The following is a 14,042-nucleotide window of genomic DNA, read 5'->3' on the forward strand; positions in this document are numbered from 1 at the left end:
AAAACCCCCACACATCCAACAAATCAATATCGCCAAAAGGTATCTATTGAGTCTTACTTGATTTTCAGCAATTTGTTTGATAAGTGGATCTCTTCGGGCTTGTTGAAGACTATAGAGTCGAGCCTCATATTTTTTCATAAGTTCTTCAGTCTCTTTCTTGTGATCATCCCACTGTAGGCTGTCAATCACCATGTCCTCCAGCTGCTTCAGCCGCAACTCCACGCTCTGCTGAGTGCTCTTCCAATGGTTCCTCACCTCCTCCACTAAAGGAAGCAATACAAAAAAAGAATTCCTAAAAGTGACTCTCAGGAAAGGGGGAAAGTGCCTGAAACCAAACTTATTACAAATGAAGCTAGCAAAAGAAAAGAGAAAAGAGGCAAGTCGACACATAGTCACACTATACAGTTGATATATTTCAGAAACCTTTTTTAAAGAAAAATTCTTCTATTAAACTCCACTAAATTTTATTATTTACTGTTCCAATTGCTGACCTCCATTTGTTTTTTTACAATTTTTTAAATTAAATTATTGTCTGTGAACATATTTTAACATTGCCCCCCCTCCCATATATACCCTCCCTCCCCAGAATTTTGTGTCCATTTCTTGTATTTATATGCATGCATACAAGTCCTTCGGTTGATCTATTATCTCCTCCAGATCTCCCTACCCTCCCCGCTATAAATTCAACAGTCTGCTTGTTGTTTTACTGTCTCTATATCTATCTTTTGGTTCATCAGTCTATAATGCTCTTTATTATCCATAAATGAGTATGGTGATGTGGTGTTTCTCCTTCATTGACTGGCTCATTTCACTCAGCATGATGTTCTCCAATTCCATCCAGGTTGCTGCAAATGATGAGAATTCCCTCTTTCTTATGGCAGCATAGTATTCCATTGTGTAGATGTACCATGGTTTTTGGATCCAATCATCTGCTGATGGGCACCTAGGCTGTTTCCAAATTCTAGCTATTGAAGATTGTGGTGCTATGAACATAGGGGTGCATATATCCTTTCTGATTGGTGTTTCTAGTTTCTTGGGATATATTCCTAGGAGTGGGATTACTGGGTCAAATGGGAGTTCCATTTTCAGTTTTTTGAGGAAACTCCACACTGTTCTCCACAGTGGTTGCACTAGTCTGCATTCCCACCAGCAGTACATGAGGGTTCCTTTTTCTCCGCAACCTCACCAACACTTGTCTTTGTTGACTTGTTGATGTTGGCCATTCTGACAGGTGTGAGATAAAATGTCATTGTTGTTTTGATTTGCATCTCTCAGATAATTAGTGACTTTGAACATGTTTTCATGTGACTCTTGGCCTTCTTTCTGTCCTCTTTTTTTTTTTTTTTAAAAAAATCAATATTGTTCATATTATTACAAAGATTACTCATTTCTTCCCCCCTCCACCAGGTTCCCACCCCACCCTCTGCCCTTTCTGCAACCCCCCCCCCATTGTTCTAAACCACAGATGCACTGTTTATGTTCAGTCTCTTCCTGCAACCACCACTCCCCCTTCCCCCCACCCCAGAGTTGTCAGCCCACTCCCTCCCATATTTCTGATTCTACTATAATCAACAGTTAATATTGTTCATCAGGTTTTTTTAATTTCCTTGTTTTTTTTTTAATTAATAAACTTTTATATTTTTAAGAAAAAATTTTAAAATCTAATCATTTTAAACCTTATTTTTTCTGCCCTGGGAACTGAAAAGCAAACTTGTTTACATGTTAACTTGCCCCTGGCTATCAAAAGGCATAGCCACTCAAATGTAAATGGACACATTTTTTAAAGATTGCTGCTGGCTGGAATTGGATTACCTGTTCTGGGTGGGAAGGGCTTGTCCTCCCCTTTCTCCATTGAAATGAAGGTGTTAGCTTTAAAACCTCTTTTTAGCAAAGGACCTTAAACTTTCAGAACTTTAAATTTTTCATGTCCAAGGATACACTTCACGCAAAAGAGACTTCCAAATAGATCAACCAACCTCATCCAGACCCCACAGAAGGCACTCACAGATCAACAACCCAGTTCTATAATAACTCAACACATCCAAATCTAAGCCTTCATCACTTGATACAGCAGACCCTGAAGTTCCCCCAAATTTTCCAGCCATGTCTGAGAAGCAGCCCTGGGGCACCGGCAGGCGAGGAGAGAGCTGTTCCGGGCCCAGCTGCTTTGGGCCTGGCCTTTGTTGCTCTTGTCCGCTCCACAACCAGCTGCTCCAGGTCTGGCTGCTGCCTCTCCAGGCCTGGATGCTGCTGCTCCGGGCCTGGCTGCTCCCGACATGTCTGTTCCCTGCCCGGCTGCTCCGACCCGACTGCTCCTGGCCTGGCCACTCCCGGCCTGGCTGCTGTAGTCCTGGCAGCTTCTGCTCCGGGGCCGGCTGCTCCCGGCCCAGCTGTTGCCGCTCTAGGCCTGGCTGCTCCCGGCCTGGCTGCTCTGGGCCCAGCTGCTCCGGGCCTGGCCGCTACGGTCATGGCCGCTCCCAGCCTGGCTGCTCCGGGCTTGGCTGCTGCTGCTAATGGCCTGGCTGCTCCTGATCCGGCTGCTCTGGGCCCGGCTGCTCTGTGCCCGGCTGCTCTGGGCCTGGCTGCGCCAGGCCTGGTGGTTCGGGCTTGTCTGCTGCTTCTCTGGGCCCAGCTGCTGCAGGTCTGGCTGCTCTGGTCCTGGCTGCCCTGGGCTTGGTCGGGTCCACCCCAGTCCTGTCTGCACTGCCCCAGGCCTGGCTGCTCCGGGCCTGGCTGCTGCTGCTCTGGTTCTGGCTGCTGCTGCTCTGGGGCCTGGCTTCTGCTGCTCCGGGTCCGGCTGCCACTGCCCTTGGCATGGCCACTCTGGGCCTGCCCGCAGCTGCTCCACATTGTCATCTTTTAAAAAAATGCATTTATGTTGCAATGTTGGCTGCTGAGTTGATTTCTGTCTTAATCTTCGATTTTTCAAGATCTTCTTCGTATTCTTTCTTAAGTAACTTTACTATCTTTTGCTATAACTAGATTTATTCACATTGAAAACTTCTTTGGTTTCTTCCTCCTCGTCCTGGAAGGTCAGCAGTCTGGCCTGCTGCGCCCCTTTGTTCTCCGCGGCCTCCTGTGCGGCTTTGGCCTGCTGCTGGGGTCGGCGCTGCCCAGGAAGCAGCTCCCGGCCTCAGCTCCATGGCCCGTGATCAGCGGTTGAGGGCCCAGTGGCACCTCCCCCCCAGGGGCCCTGTCTCTTGGCTCCTTGCTGGTGCCCAGCTTGCTGGTGCCCGGCAGCAGCTCCCGTTCCTCATCGCGTTCTTCCCAGACTGGAGCTTTTGTCACATTCCCGCTAGGGCAGTCTAGCATCAGATTCAACAAACCATCCTCTGCGCGCAATGTGCACGACACCGGCGACTCTGCCTTTCGCCGCTCCCCTGGGATTGCTCCTCATAGCCTCGTCTCCCTCTGTTTGAGGTTGGGTCCCCTGGGACTGCCCTAGAACTGGGGTTCAGAGCTTTCGGAACTGGGGCTCAGCACAGCCAGAGCTTTTGTTTCCTTCCCGCTAGGGCAATCTCTGCTGGCCTCTTTTGTTTATTTTCTTTTTTGATATGAGCAGTTTTTTATATTTTAATTTATCTTTATTGTTGAGCGTATTAAAGATGTCTCCCATTTCCCCCGCTATTACCCCATTCCACCAGGCTTCTGCCCCATCCCAGGCCTTCACCACACTATTGCCTGTGGCCATGGGTTATGCATATATGCATACAAGTCATGCAAGTTCTTTGGTTAATATATATTCTAAATGCACTAAAATGCCTACCAATAAAAAATATCTACTACTGTGAACTGGTAAAGCAAAAAGTTCTAAGAAAAATAATTTTCTATTTTATTTTATATTTATAAGACCTGGTTTAAGAAAGGTATTAATAGTACTTTAAGCAGACACAGACAGCCAAAACCGGGTTGGCTCAGTAGATAGAGCATCGATCTGCAGATTGAAAGGTTCCGGGTTCAATTCCAGTCAACGGCATGTACCTTGGTTGCGGGCGCATCCCCAGTAGGGGCGGGGGGTGCAAGAAGCAGTGATCTATATTTCTCTCTCATTGATGTTTATAACTCTCTATCCCTCTCTCTCTTCCTCTCTGAAAAAAATCAATAATAATATATATACATATACATATACATATATACATACATACATACATACATACATGTATATATATATGTGTGTGTGTGTGTGTGTGTGTGTGTGTGTGTGTGTGTGTATGACAGACGCAGACAGAATCACTTGTCATCCTCAAAGGAGATGCTCTAAGGTAGTCTTGATTTGAAAAGAAAACTCCTTAAGAATACTTTCACCTTTGTCTTACTATAGCATAAAATCCCTCTAAAAGGAAATATTTTTCTATGTTCAAGAGACACTAAAAATAAAAGTAAATTCAAGTTTTATGTACCCAGCAGCCCTTCATTATGATAATAATAATAATAATAATAATAATAAAAAACACCCACAGTCTCTTTCTCTCCTCACCTCCCTTCTTTCCTCTTCTCATTTTTAAGATGAAATTAAGAAAGAAAGATCTAAGGAAATAAACTTCTAATTAATAAGTTCAAGGGCAGTTCATGATCTTGAACTGAAGTACCCATAAGCAATAGCTTTCAATATCTTCAACAACCCATGGAATAACAGGTAGAAAGTTAAAAACAAACTTCTAGAAGATATTGTGAATGTGATGGAAAATTGAAGGGCTATAGGTATGTAGCAGGCCAAGAAGAACTTAATTACAATATAACATTTCTTCTGGTAAAATTCTTGGGACAATACAGGCTATCATAAAACATTAAAGTTATCACTCCAATATTGTTCAGAAACCTGAAAATTATACTTACATATATTAATTCTACAGAGAGGAAGGGAGAGAGATAGAGAGCTAGAAACGTCGATGAGAGAGAAATATCGACTAGCTGCCTCCTGCACACCCCTCACCGGGGATGTGCCCACAACCAATGTACATGCCCTTGACTGGAATCGAACCCAGGACCTTTCAGTCGGCAGACCGATGCTCTACCACTGAGCCAAACTGGTTTCGGCTAATTCTAAAAAAAAAATTGTGTCAATGAGATGATTGGTTTTATACTGTCTGAATAAAAGCTTAAATAAATTGCTTAAGATTGTATCTTGAGAAGAAAAATCTATCATAATGTTCTACTTGTCTATGACCAATTCAACTAGAACCCTGAAAATTGAATAAATAAAACTAAAAACATCAAGTGTCTGCAAGTATCACTGGTGTATCATAAAAAGAAGCATATTATCCTACTATTTGTGATTAAGAGCAAAAAGAGCAAAAAACTTCTACTACTATTGATAGTAGAAGCTGAGGATGGTTTTTCATATAATAAATCGTGACAAAGACTGTGCAGTCTCTATATAAGAAAATGGAGAGAAAACAAAGAGAGAGGTAAATTGGAATGGGAAGATATTTGGGAGAAGGAAAGAAACTGGACAAATACAAAGGTGGTCGGGAAAATGGGGGCAGGGAACATACATCTCTTGCAACAACCTTGCTGCCACACATTTATTTTGAAACCCAAGCACCTTTTTTATAGGAGAAACAGTCAAATTTCTCCACTTGAGAAATAGTAAACAAGGTAATAAAATACATTCCAGTTTATATTCTGCCACAGATTAAGTCCACAGCTTGCATGAAGCATGGTGGGAGGCCCTAGAAAGGGGACTATTCGAAATCTGTGGAGGAAATTTCAGTGACTGTGAGATTCACAATGAAGTTCTGGGAGCAAAGATCATGGCAGGGACTAAAGATAGAAAACATGAGGGACCAGAACAGAATGGGAAAGACTTTATTGAGTGGGTGACATTTTATTAGCTGAGGGGAATTTCACCTGGGGAGAAAAGGGTGAGGGGAAAAAAAATATGCGAATAAAGGTAAGGAGAATGAGAACTGAGAACTGTCCGGAAGTTTTAAAGGACATATACAGTACGGAGCAATACAGATGAGGCTGAGAGCTGAAATGGAAGAGAGGGTGATAAAAGCAGACAGTGACCGCCCTTAAAAGTCCCTAAAGTATGTTTTGATTTCAAAATAAATGTGATAACAAGGTTTATTATAACACAGGAGTTAGCAGAACACTTTTAGTGTCTCACAAAATAGGGTTATTTTTCCTGAATTCGCCATTTTACTTCTTTCTCCCTCCTTTTATTATTAGATTGTTTTTTCCTTCCCATTCTTGAGAATTTGGACTTTGTTTGATATGACATACAGGTGCTTTTAAGCCAGATATTAAACTCGAAGCAAAAAATCGTGGCTGTGATTGCTTTGTTTGCTTATTATTTATTTTGCTTTATTTTGTCTTTAGCTAAGGTGTTCCCAGATTACTGCCAGCTACAGAGGTACAGGGTAGTTGCTCAATAAATATCTTTGGACTGAATTTTGAGAAGATGAGTTAAACGACATGCTAAGATTTCGTTTTAGTGAATGAATTACAATGAAAGAATGGGTTTGCATTCCTGTGGGTTTCTCTAATTTTTCTTTTCTTACCTTAAGAGCAAATAATCCAATGAATCAGTAACTATTTAAATGTAATAATATTAATACTTTGATGAGTTCAAAAGGGAATTCTGACTGTACACAAAAGATTTAAAAAACCAAGTGAAAACTGTATTTATTCATAGATAAAGAGTATTAAATAATATTAATTTCTGGTGGAATAATCTTTGAAAAGGTGTATATGTGTGTAAGTGAAAGTAGATGATGACATATAATTTTTGGACTTACATTTTTCTGTGATTGCTGTTCTCACATCTGAACTGGAAGCTTTATTTTTCAAATTCTGAGCCAGTGTAAAAGCATGGTCAAGGTGAGGATGGCGCTGTTCCATGTCCGCCTTTGTGATCTGTTTAAGTAGAAATGATTTTTAAGATCTGTTAATAGGCTGCTCGCCAAGAACACTAAGGAGTAAAACCGGTGGACTGACATCAAAGTTGTCTGTCTCCTGAACAGGACAGTGAGGCATCTGCGATTGTGGCACAGTCAGTCCTAGGTTCAAATCTCAGCTCTACCACTTACCATCTAGATTACTTCACCTGTCTGTGTTTTTGTTTTCAAAAGAAGAAATGGTAAGATACTGACAGCTAAGCTGTATCAGTTCTGAGGAGATTAAATGAAGAAGTCCCTTCAGAAACTAAGAACTTCTCTGAAAAGATTAGCAGGGATGCCTATCAGGCCTGCATTGGGTATGAACACAAACCACTGTCACCTTCAGGGATGGCAGTGAAGTATTAGAAAAATGCTAATTGAATAATTGTAAATTAAATAATTTTAGACACGGAAAACTGTTGCTATACACGTATCTCTTGATAACGATGGGAGAAAAGTTAATGTCAGGAAATGGTGTGTTTCAACTATGGAACTAATAGCCCTAAAGACTATTTCCAATAGGTGCAAATGGCATGGCAAAGATTCTCTCCCAGCGCTTCCTCTTTCGGAATTCACTAATTTCGCAGACTCCAATTACTCCTGCAGTGTCAAATGTTATTTCTAAATGGATTATTCACAACTTCCAATCCGGGGCCCAGAGAGACATTGCAATGAATGCTGATCATTTCTTTCTAAATGGCCTAAGAACCTCTCAACACAACACACTCGAAACTGAATCAATCAAACCCTTATCTACATTTCACGTCTACTATTCCGAATCTCTGCTAATTGTGACAGCATGGTCTTAGCAGCCCAGAAAGGCTGTTTTCTTTGTATTAAGCATCTCTTGCACTATTCCCATTGTTCCTGCTTGAGAGATCATTGTTATCATCAGTCTCCAGCCACAATGTAAAAAAGAAAAGGAGTAAAAACACGTGCCCATGGCTTGCAGATGAAAAGTCCAAAGGGCTCCGCGTGGCCTGCAAGCTCCATCAGCGTGAACTCAAGCCGCCCTTGCTATCTCACTTCCTACTGCATTTCTTTGCCGCACAAATGATGATCCCCATATCCCTCACCCTCCATGCTCCCCCACCTCATGTCTTTATTCTCTCTGCTCCCCAGACCAGCGATGCCATTTACTTGTTCCTACATGTGAAAATCCTACATTGTCTGCCTTCCATCGCTGTGGCAGTAACTCTCTCCTTCACCCAGGCTCCCCTATCCCGTCATATGCACCTGCCTATGCCTGTTATTACACTCTGTTCTGTGCAGAGACCATCTACTTGCACACATTAAGTGCCTCCATCATAGCCGGGCATATATGTAATCTGGGATACATGTGGGAACTATCTCAAAAGGTAGTTAAGGAAGTAAACATGTAGATTACTTACAAAAGTGCCCAACACACATTAAGCACTTAATAACAGTTAGCAATCACTGTCATTACTTAATGATTCATTCCAAATTTGTCAATTTGTATTTAGTATATTCTGTGCCTTATCTCCATTCTCTATACAGCACACAAGCCCAGAAGGCAGCACACATTGAATATGGAAAAATAAAACCTTACAAATTAACATGGCATAATATATATATATATATATATATATATATATATATATATAAAATGTTATATATATATAACATTAACATGGCATAATATATATATATATTATGCCAAATTAACATGGCATAATATATATATATATATATATATATATATATATATATATATATATATAATGATGGTCAGGCATTCTCACTTCTAATGTCAGCAATTAAACAAATTATCTCATTATAAAGCAGAAGTTGAAAAGGCACTTGAGGAAATTATCATACATCATACTAGGCATTAACTGTAACACTAGTTTACATTGTACTGATGGGACTAGATTTACAATCTCAGTTTCAGATGTGAAAATATACACTGAGTCTACAACTCACGTGGTAAAGGTGATCTTACCAAAACAGCACAAATGCAAGAAAATCTGGACTCTTACCAGCTAGTCTGGGATGGCTGTTTGGCAGATAAAGAAGTTCTTAAAGCTCAATCTCCCAGAGTTCAGGACAAACAAAAGGGAGCCAGACAGATCATGTCTACCCGTGTGCGGAGGTGTTGCCATGACAAACCTCTACCCTGTGAACCTACTTTCATTCTGGAAATCGTCTTATTGATCTCTCCCACATCCCCGACAGTGACAATGTTGGACTCCAGCATCTGGTTGATCAATATCAGCCAGTCAGCTAGTTCTGTTGTCATTTTATCCAGATCATCAGGTACTGAAATTTCCGAAGTAGGAGGAGCCTGAGCAGGAGGCTCTGAAGCAGAGGATGCTAGCACCACCTTTAGGGGAGCAGGGTGAGCTGAAATAAAAAATGTAGCAAAGTACACAGTCAACAGGATATTCTGACTGTAGTGGGGCAATGTTAACATGCATCTGTGTGCTTATATAAAATTTAGATTAGGTTAAAAAATGGTGAGAGTTTTTTATTTCTTCATATGGAAGTGGCAATGGTATTTCCAACAGTATCTTTGGTAGCTGTAAAGCCAATTAAACACCCAGTTATACAATATTCTAGGGCAGCAATAACTCAAAAGTAACTAACACTGACACCAAAAGAAGATATAGTAAGAAATACACCAACTGTGAGAAAATTAGCTCTGCTATTTTATTTTGTCAAGCGGTTTGCCTTAATTATGAAGCCAAATTATTCATAGTTTTCTGTTTTCTAGAGAGCTTGTAAAGCACTTAACTTTATAATATGAACATTACCAATTCTTCATCCACATCATTGTGAATACCTAAGTAAGAATATCTATACTAATAAATGGGTAATATACTAATTAGACTGGGCGTCTTCTAGACATCCTTCTGGACAAAGCCAAGGTGGCTGTACTGAGGCAGAGGTGCTTAGGGTCAATCAGGCTGGCAGGGAAGGGAGAGTGGTTATGGGCAATCAGGCTGTCAGGGAAGAGAGAGTGGTTGGGGCAATCAGGCAGGCAGGCAGAGGCAGTTAGGGGTGATCAAGCAGGCAGGCAGGTGAGCGGTTACGAGCCAGCAGTCCCGGATTGTGAGAGAACTGTCTGACCGCGGGTTTAGGTCCAATCCCACAGGGACATCCCCTGAGGGGTCCCGGATTGGAAAGGGTTCAGGCAGGGCTGAGGGACACTCTCCCACCACGCACAAATTTCATGCACCAGACCTCTAATATGTATATATATTCACTACCTGTTACTTAACTCTTTCCCTATAGCTAGATACTTAGTTGGCTCCTTCCATTTGTATAGAGTACTTAACTTATTTCTGATGAACACTTTGGTATCAATTTGATAAAGCAGAATGACTAGATCAGAAAACATGAAAATAAAAGTAATGTATTTAATATTTATTAGCAAAATAAAATAGCAGTGCTAATTTTCCTTAAAAGTTAAAAACTTAGATTTGCAACAACAACATGTAGACTCCGCATCCAGGATATACACCAATGATACTCTGTCTCAATGGATGAACACACAGTGCTCACCACTGTGCTCATTTACTTGTTTTTTATTATCAGTGAGAGCAAACTTTTTTTGTTTGTATACCAAATATAGTATAATTTATAACTGTGGTCTTTATCTGCTTCCTTTTCTATTTGCAAGAACTCATTTTTTTATAGGAACGGTGAATCTTGCCATATTGGTGAAAACACTGTTTCTACTTTAGGATTTTTAATGTGTGTTTTGTTTTTAACATATAGATGTTATCAAATTTGGGTGATCAGATCCATAAATCTGTCCTGGGAGATTGTTTTTCCAGAACTTTCAGTTAGAGATTCTTGTGTTCTTCAAAACTTGGATATATATTATTCTCTCTCAGTTGTTTGTGCTTGTCTTCTGTTTTAATGATGGAAGGTTGATTGTTTGTCTTTAGTTTTACACAAGGTAGCTGAATTATTAGAGCCATCTGGAGCCCACTTTAACATACAGTATATTAGATAAGGCGTCAATCCATAAATTCAGCACAATTTAAATTAAAAGCCCCAACAGGTTTGCATATATCTTGACAAAATCATCTACTGAAATTTCCAATTCCAAAATTAAAGGGCCAGTAAGAGTCAACAGAGAGAGCAGGGCACGGTGTTTCAGAGAGCTTGCAAGGTACGGTGTTATAGCTATGGTGCCATAACCCGTACTCTGATGGGGACAAGGAGAGAAGGAAATAGTGAGAAAACTTTTCCCTCCACACAGAAGTGATCATTGGCATCTATCAGTAAATAGCTTCCCTGGGATGGAGAACTCTTCTAAAACCCCATCTCCCACCTGGTTCCGGGATACCTAATCCTTTGTTCTCAGTCATGATCTGCATGCAGTTACACCCCTCCCAGGGCATGTTGGGTAATGGTTATACCTGACTTTCTGAAAAAGCGCATGTCCTCAGTTTCCCACCTTGCCTCCTCCCTTCCCTTCCCAGGCTCTCTTGGGGACCAGGTCCCGCTGTTTTTCCAAGAAAGGCAAAAAGCTTATCTCTCATGAGTGCCTTGCAGGCAAGTATGTGTTGGGTTTAAAGAAGACATTCCTTTCAAGTAATTGAAAATAGAGTAACAGATCACAACTGTGTTGTGTTTTTCAGTTTAAAGTTTTCTCTAATTCATATATGATGGTCATAGTTATAATGTCTTGCTATATTTATAAAAAATGGTTAAGGAATAAACTGTATCTTACCAGCAGTTCTTGTCTGAGAAACAGAGCAGGGCTCCTGGCCGCGTTCCTTCAGTGCAGTGGGCACATCTCTGCATACCTATAGCATCCGGCCAAGTGGAAAGAGAAGAGTACCATATAAATAAAGGTGATCTTGTTTCCCAAAGAGAAAGTGTTACCCTACATGACAGCTTTGCTATCCACCGCAGTCTTGCTTAAGCCCCTACTCCACCAACATTACTATCAAAATTCCATCCAGCCCAACCGTGTGGCTCAGTGATTGAGCATCATCCTATGAACCAGATCATGGTTCCTTTCCCAGCCAGGGCACATTTCCTGGTCTCAGGGGGTATGCAGGAGTCAGTCATCCAATCAATGGTTCTCTCTCATTACTGATGCTTCTCTCTCCCTCCCTCTCCCATCACCTCTGAAATCAATTAAAAAAAAAAAATAAGAAGGCCATCCATTCCTTAGCTGACCTGGCCCTCTGTAACTTTTATTGCTGTCACACACCCTCCCTTGAACTCTGAACAGTCTGTATTCCTGACTTTCCTCCCACATGTCTCTGACCTTCTAAGTGTCCTTTACCAGCTCATTCTCATCTGCCCATCCATCAAATGCTAACATTCTAAAGGGTAGGAGTTTTGGTTTCTACCATTGACTCAGGCTTCTCTCCCTGGGTCCTGGTTTCTAATGGTTACATATACCACACAGAGTTTAAAGATGCCAAGGACTCTCAAAAATATACTTTCAGCATGGCAATTAGATATTCAGACATGTCCAAATCTAAGTCATCATCTGTCTCCCTGAAACCCCCTTTACAAAGTTAATAACTAATTGATCTTTCCAGATCAGCTATCCAGCATCATCCATAGAAAGTAAAAACTTGTTAATCTCAACCAAATAATCTGCAGGGGGAAGTGATGCTTTAATTCCAGAAGCTAGTTGAATAGGAATTGCCTGTAAAATCATTAACAATAACAATGTATATCTCTTAAAATATCCCCACAATTAACTGAAAAAAACACAAGATTATTTTGTGGAAAAGTACAATACTTGGAATCAAATTTTTTAAAACTATGTTTTGAATTTTTATATTTTTGCCCTGCTTTGCTATGCAAACCCTTAACAATCTCTATTCTAATTTTCGTCTGCAGCCTGCTCTTAAACAGAAATGTTTCACTTTATGACCAATGCCACTGAAACTCATTTAGCAAACAGGAAAGCATAACAGGTTCCTTCCTGAGTTGCTGAGGACAGGAGAACATGCTGCAAATCAAAACCTTCCATATGAAATGAAACATTTTAATATTATTATTATTTCACCCAGTTTTAAATCTCACAATTACATTTAAGACCTCAGGGCCTCACTGTTAAAAATGTAACTAAGTTAAATAAGAATTGATAACATAACAAGAAATGTAAATGTATTTTTGATTAAAATAGCATACAGGTAATCCAATATACAATCTTAAAGCTGGAGAACAATATTATAGAAGATGAATATCCTACGTAAGACAATAAAAGGTCCTAAGACCCAAACTTCAGAGGAAACTAAGCTAAACTGAGTGGACTACTTATCTGCCCTAATAATTCTATTTTCTGTGTCCTCTAATCAGAACTTTCAAAATAACTAAGGTGATGGGCCACACACTTGTCCTTAAGGAGTTGAATTCTTTTACTTGTAGATTGCTACAATTTAATAAATGCTGGCTACTATTTGCAAATAACCACAGTTCATCTACTCATGAATTAAGGTAGCTTCTTTCATAGTTTCACTGTGTCTCTACATTGAGCTTCTGAAAAATGATATTCCTCTGTAAGTTCAAAAGTATAGTAAAATGATCACAAATATCATGTTCATTGAGTTAGTGACTCTGAAAATGGTTATAATTCCTAAATGAACCCGAAATTCAAGACTAAAATCATCTAGTTAATAACAAGATGTTTACTCTAGAGTTCTGCATTTATGTGTTACAATACCAGAACTTGGGGGAACAGCAGCTCATTTATAATGTGGCTGGATTTATGGCCATTGAAAAGGGAGCTGGTAGTGAAGCTTTTCTAGAATATAAATCATAGTATATCAACTTCCCAAATTTGGTTATTTGTAAACTAAACATTTTTTTTGACATTGTCAGGCAACTCCATATATACTGAAGATCCAAAGTAGGAATCTACTCAAAAAAAAGGAAGGTTTCTCTTAAGATTTAGTACATTATCAGAAATCCAACAGAGATGCCCAATAACAAGATTTTATGCTCCCTATTTTCTTTGACTCTTGTCCCACCTAAAACTAAAAAAATGTTCAGCGATGCACACCAAAATGGAGGATACAATATTCCAAATGGTGTGTTTAGAGTGTAATATCAAACATCTAATGACAATGGCTGAGTTATTTAGTGGCACAGACACTCCACATCACAATACCTTAGCTTTGTCATATCTTGTTCTCAAAATCAGTAACTGGAACCAGA

The 14,042-nt window shown here is 40.2% G+C and overlaps 1 long non-coding RNA gene across 1 annotated transcript; it reads right to left on the reverse strand.

The window, feature by feature from the left end:
- Positions 1–238: 238 nt before the first annotated feature.
- On the reverse strand, positions 239–9,095 carry LOC311614056. Its single transcript, XR_014793570.1, has 3 exons — positions 9,034–9,095; positions 6,744–6,861; positions 239–263 (listed from the first exon to the last, which is right to left on the reverse strand). It is a non-coding gene; the product is annotated as an uncharacterized lncRNA (long non-coding RNA).
- Positions 9,096–14,042: the final 4,947 nt, after the last annotated feature.

The sequence above is a fragment of the Pipistrellus hanaki genome (genome assembly GCF_964339955.1).
Source record: "Pipistrellus hanaki genome assembly, chromosome: 20".
In the NCBI taxonomy this organism is placed as follows: Eukaryota; Metazoa; Chordata; class Mammalia; order Chiroptera; family Vespertilionidae; genus Pipistrellus; species Pipistrellus hanaki.